We start from the raw sequence: 6,000 nt of genomic DNA on the forward strand, positions 1-6,000 counted from the left end.
TCTTTTTCTTAATACAAGCATTTACAGCATAAATTTCACTCTAAAATCTGCTTTTGCTGCATTCTATAGTTTTTGGACAATTTGTGTTTTCTTTTACTTTTGTTTTGAGACATATTTTGATTTACTGTTTGATTTCTTATTTTTCCCATTGCTTGTGCAGTAGTGTAAATATTTAGTATTTACATTGTAGATTTTCCAGCTTTGTTTTAATGTTGACCTTTAGTTTTGTATTATTGTGGTTGGAAAATATACTTGGTATGATTTCAGTTTTCTTAAATTTGTAATATTTGTTATGTCTCTTTTTATGTGATTTAACCAGGGGATTCAAGTGTGTACTTGAAGAAAATGTGTATTCTATTTTTCTTGGATAGAATTTTTTATATACATCTTTTAGAACCATGTATGTTGAAGTATGTTTCAAGTAAAGAAAAATGTTGTTAAAAAACAAAACAATAACTTTAACTGAGAGTACTGTTAAAATAAAGTATAACAGAAGAGAGGAGAGAAGGGGGATGGGTGAAATAGGTGAAAGGGATTAAGAGTACAGTTATCACCATGAGCACTAAGTAACAATGTATAAAATTGTTGAATAGCTATATTGCACACCTGAAATTAATATAACACTATTAACTATACTGTAATTAAAATAAAAAACTTATTTTTAAAAAAGGAAGTTGCTAAGAAGAAAAAAGTTACTAAAACATGATTAACACAAATGTATGTCATATGTTCTATTCAATTTAAAAGCATTAGAGAGAAATATATTTTTTAAATCAACACGTGGAAGCAGTTATGGTTATTCTTTTCTCACTGATTTTTACCACATAATGGAAATTTTTGAACATTAAACTAGATATGGTTATTGGGAAATGATATATAATGGCTCTACAAAGATGCATGCATATATATATATATATATATATATGGGCAAGAAATGCTAAAGTATTAAAGAAATAAGATTAAAGAGACTGGAATTTATAGTAAAAGTACAATGAACTTAATGATAAAACACTATGTATTAACTTTTACTTAGGGATGAATTATATTTTTGTCTTTGTTTTAGACTACGATTATCATTTTGTTTTTCTTAATGAATTTAGTTTCCACTGAAGTGTTTCGAAGTGGTTTAAAAATACATATTACACTTTTTCTTATTTCCTGTGACATTCCTCATCTGTCCAGAGGTAGAATTAACAAGATTTATGGGTGATATAATAAGAGAGTTGAGAGAGGAATCCAAGATACTTTCCAGGTTTCTTTTAGGAAACTGGGTAGATGGCACTTCTTTTCATAGAAATGGGAAAGAAAAAAGTAAGTTTGTGGAAAAATATTGTGAGTTCAGTTTTAATACATTGTAAATTGAGAAGCTAATGTGCTATCAAATAGATATGCTGATATGATTCTCAAGAATGAGATCTTAAGAGGATTGATTTGCATGTCACCAAATATAATTTCCGAAGCTACAATAGTAGATGGGTTCAAGCATGAAAGCTATGGACTGAAAAGAGAGGAAATAAAAGAAGTTATTGAGTTAATATTTACTCTTGAAAGGCATATCTGGGAAAAGGGAAGACTTACAGCAAAGAAAAAGGTTAATGAGCGCCTGGTGATGGATAAGGAAAAAGGGGAGTGGCCATGGGAAGTCTACCTAATTAGAAAAATTCCAATTAAGAAAATCTTGAAAGTTTGAGAAATGGGTCCTTATGTCATAAACACTGCACATGGTTTAGGCAGAGACAAACCAACCACCTTGTTAGACCCATACCCGACCTCATCTTTACACTTGGAGTCTATGATTTGTGATTTTTTTTTACCAGCAATTTTGAGTACAAAGTTGCTTAAAACTTCACCTGTGTTCTGGAAAAGTAGCAAATTAACTTTCCTTTTTTCCCCATTTTTCTCTCAACATCTAACAATTCAGACACCTTTATGAAGTGGTCGACTGCTCAGAACACAGAAGAGGAAAAATTCTACAAAATGAAACAGCAAAACTGATTGCTGTGCTTGCTTTATTTTTCTCTAGATCAAGTCATAAAGAAATACTAGAGCCCAAGTGTAGAGAGGCTAATGCCAGGTAATAGTGAGTTATTTGTTTTTGTTTTTTAGACAAGCTAGATTACATATACTATGACTTGGTGAGGTAGAACTTGATCCCTAATATATCCTTGAATTTAAAGAAATTAACTATCAGATGGGAGTCCTATGAAGAAAGCCGTAATTAATAAGTAATTAGGGATTTACTGAGTTGTGTCAGATAAACCTCATTTTGTTTCTTATTTTTTATTTTATTTTTTTATTTATAATGATTTTTATTTTATTATGTTAGTCACCATACAGTACATCCCCTGTTTCTTATTTTTTATTTTTTATGAGAGTTTATTAAACCAGTACATTAAAGGAATGATGTAGACACAATACATCTGTATGTCAGTAAGGTGTTTGACATGAGATTTTCAAAGATAAGAGGTAGAGAATTGGTTCCTGGAAAACAGAGAATTTAAATGGATTCCTTAACCAGTTCAGCAGTGTTGGGCTCTTAAATCCGAGGAGGGCTCAAATAAATGGAATCAGCAATTACAAAGGCTTTTATGTTAAAGATTTAATGAAAGCTACCTAGTCTGGTAAATCCTGAGTCTGTTATTGAATACCTCACCACTTCCCAGCCCGGCTTCAGATTTGAATGGAAGCTTGACTCCAGTTGAATACGAGCTCCCATGGCAAGGGATAGGGGTGGGAAGCTCTTGATTTATACTCAACACTCAAAGGAAGTTATCTGGTACATTATGAAAAACCACTTCTATGGGGCTTTTGGTTCATACATGCAGAAGCAATATGGGTTAAATGATTTTCATTCTAATCATTTAATCTTCCCCTCATATCTTTATAGTATAATATCTGGTGGCTCACCCCGAGGTCCCTATTGAGGGAAAAAAATGGTAAACATACGCATGACTAAGGAATTCTATCATACAGTGACCATAAATAGTGTGAATCTATTTTTGCCGAGATGTCAACTTGACAAGATATCTTTGAAGATATTCCATATGACACTAGGTATCCTTCCTTCCTATTTATTTGGCTCTTTGATTCTCTATAAGAGGCTCTCTGAATTATTTCATTCCCTAAAGCTTTCCAGAAGAGGAATATTCAGGTAAGATCATTGGATGTGACTCTAAGCCACTTCAAACTCTTCATCCAGCCAATTCATTATCTACACATCCCCATGCACATACACATTTGTGTGTATAAACGTGTAAACATACTCACCAAAACTTGCAGTATACCACATACTATCCAATCTAATGCTTAAAATGAGGTTTATTAGAATCTTTGAGTACCCATCAAAAACATTTGAATATCATAGCTCCAAAGCATGTGAGGGTATGAGAAATACCTCAAAAACTGTAGGTTAGAAAAATTGGAAAAGTTCAAATTAATTAATTGTGACCTAAATATAACACATAAATTCAAACTTAAGTATAACATATAATATACAATATGATATTTTAAGGAGTGAGTGCGTGTGTATGTGTGTGTGTGTGTGTATAAGATAGAGAAAGAAAGGAAAAATTTAATTGGATAGTTGAGGGGCTGTTCACAAACATGAAACCAGGATACATTAATGCCACTTATAGATAGGAAAAAAAATAATAAATTGAAGCAAAAAAAGCATGTATTTGGTTTTATGGCATAAACTACGTAAGAATTATTTAACTTTAAAATTGAATTGCAACATGGAAAATAACTATTATTTATTATCAAAATTTACAGAATTTATTAGCTTTTTTTTTTTAAGCATTTATTACCCTTTATTTGACTGCAGCCTCAGACTTATTCATGATGCTCATTCAACTATTGCTTGTGGGTCGTGGTGTCAATTAATAAAATACCTTTAAAAATTATCTGTAGGGGCACCTGGGTGGCTCAGGCAGTTAAGCACCTGTCTTTGGCTCAGGTCATCATCTCAGGTCCTGGAATCAAGCCCTGTGTTGGGTTCCTTGCTCAGTGGGGCGTCCACTTCTCCCTCTCCCTCTGGCCCTCTCCCCCCATACCACTTGTGTGCTCTCTCTCTCTCAAATAAATAAATATAATATTTTAAAAAATTAAAATACAAAATAAATAAAAATTATATGTAAGTAATACCACGACCATTTTAGACTTTTTTAAAAATTACTAGTTTCCATTCTCCACATAATTTTAATTTTATAATTATAGTTTTTAATAGTACTCCTATTAGTAGATTAATTAAAAACAAAACAAAATCCTGATGTTACAAATTTTGTTTGAAAAACAGTCTTTCCCTATTTAGCCAAGCAATGATGTTAACATGTCTTTAATTCTCCTTGTTCTGTATTACAAACAGGTCTTGTACAAAGAGCAATTAGAATGAGTGAGACTTACCAACGTATATCCTTTCCCTACAAGATGATTAATGGCTGGAGGATGAAAAGTGTCAAACCCCTCAGGATTTCCCTAAAAGGAAAAAAAGAGGGGGGAAACACATTTTGAATTCACATTTCTTTAGTAGCTATTTGATGCTGATGAGATCAATCTAAGTCACCTGACGAGATTTAAAAAAGGAGCACAATAAAAGACACCTTATAGATTAATGAAACTGACTAGTTAATGCTAAGAAATAATACCATAAAAAGGGTTTCCTTGGCATAAAGTATTGCAACCCATTACATTTAAAGAATGAATACCATTCTTAAATTTTTCTCTGATATAAAAAGTCATGCTATAGGATAATAATTTGATTAACAACAAATCCATTTTAATGGCAATCCAACTTATTAAAACATATTTTTTTATTTTTATATATGATCTTTAAATCTGTTTTTCTCTTTTGTGTTGCATAAGAAAATGAGCCACTCACAACTTCTTTCTGTTATATTACTCATTATTCAGATATATTTTCTCATAGAGTCAGAAAACATTATCTATCAAATTATGCTTAGTAGCTATAGAACTCTTGTCCTACATCCAAGTAACTGTTGTACTCTAGACCAGTTAACAACTTTCAAATTAACAGCACAGCACTGAACATAAAATATTTGAGCCATAACTATAATAAGCAATGTACATCAATAACCTTTAATACATCAGAATGGAAAATATGCAAGTCCATAGCTGAATATTGACCAGATAAGTAAGGCTCAAAGTAAGTCATATGTAATTAAATATTTCAGTTAAAATCACACATTTAGCAACATAAAATTGAATTGGGTAACAAAGATCAGGTGGTTCCATCAACCGTTTAATGATTACTGGGTCATTTTCTCCCGAGGTCTAAAGAGAAATCTGCAAAATTTCTGCCATTTATGGACCACAAAGAAGTGGGCATTTAGGGCTCACCCATGATTTCTCACATCTGATCCAAATGCCCTTCCTACACACACCCAAGATTTTTACATTTCCCTCTTCCTAGAATGTCCTCTTGCTTCCTATTCAAACATTATTCATTCTTTCTAAACCAAACTCTAAACTCACCTAATCTATGGAGCCATCATTTGTTTTGCATTCAGAGGCTTGTTCCAATACTAACACATACTCCATCATATATTTTTCACATATGTGCCTTCTTTCCTAGAACAGAAATTATGCTCTATACTTCTGTGTGTATTCAGAAAGTCAGAATCTGGTAGAATTCCAACGACTTAGCAGGGAAAATATATGTTTTGATTACTTAGTTACCTGGTGAGTCTTGCTACTATACACTATATCTGAAATAATTAATGTCAAAAACTCCTTTGAGTGACCAAGAAATGACTTTTGGTTTGGAAGGAAGGAACTGCTAGTCTGTCTTATTTGGCAAACAGTTCTGCTCGGGACTAAAGGAAACCATATTAGAACCATTTTATTTTCTACATGCCTTTAATGGATAAGTTAAAATCTTACAAGGTATTGCTATAACCTTCTGCTAAACTTGCGAAGAACTTAGGATCTACAAAACCTAAGCAAAATAACATTGAGTAGTTACTATGTGCCATATATGCACAC

General features: G+C 32.1%; 1 long non-coding RNA gene across 1 annotated transcript in view; it reads right to left on the minus strand.

Moving 5' to 3' along the window:
• Nucleotides 1-4,455, minus strand: part of LOC130544000 (uncharacterized) — a 261,101-nt gene extending 256,646 nt beyond the window's left edge. Inside the window, exon 1 of the long non-coding RNA XR_008959843.1 lies at nucleotides 4,402-4,455. This is a non-coding gene — a long non-coding RNA (uncharacterized LOC130544000). The remainder of the gene's footprint in view (nucleotides 1-4,401) is intronic.
• Between the last annotated feature and the right edge of the window lie 1,545 nt (nucleotides 4,456-6,000).

This window comes from Ursus arctos, unplaced genomic scaffold, assembly GCF_023065955.2.
Source record: "Ursus arctos isolate Adak ecotype North America unplaced genomic scaffold, UrsArc2.0 scaffold_18, whole genome shotgun sequence".
Taxonomy (NCBI): domain Eukaryota; kingdom Metazoa; phylum Chordata; class Mammalia; order Carnivora; family Ursidae; genus Ursus; species Ursus arctos.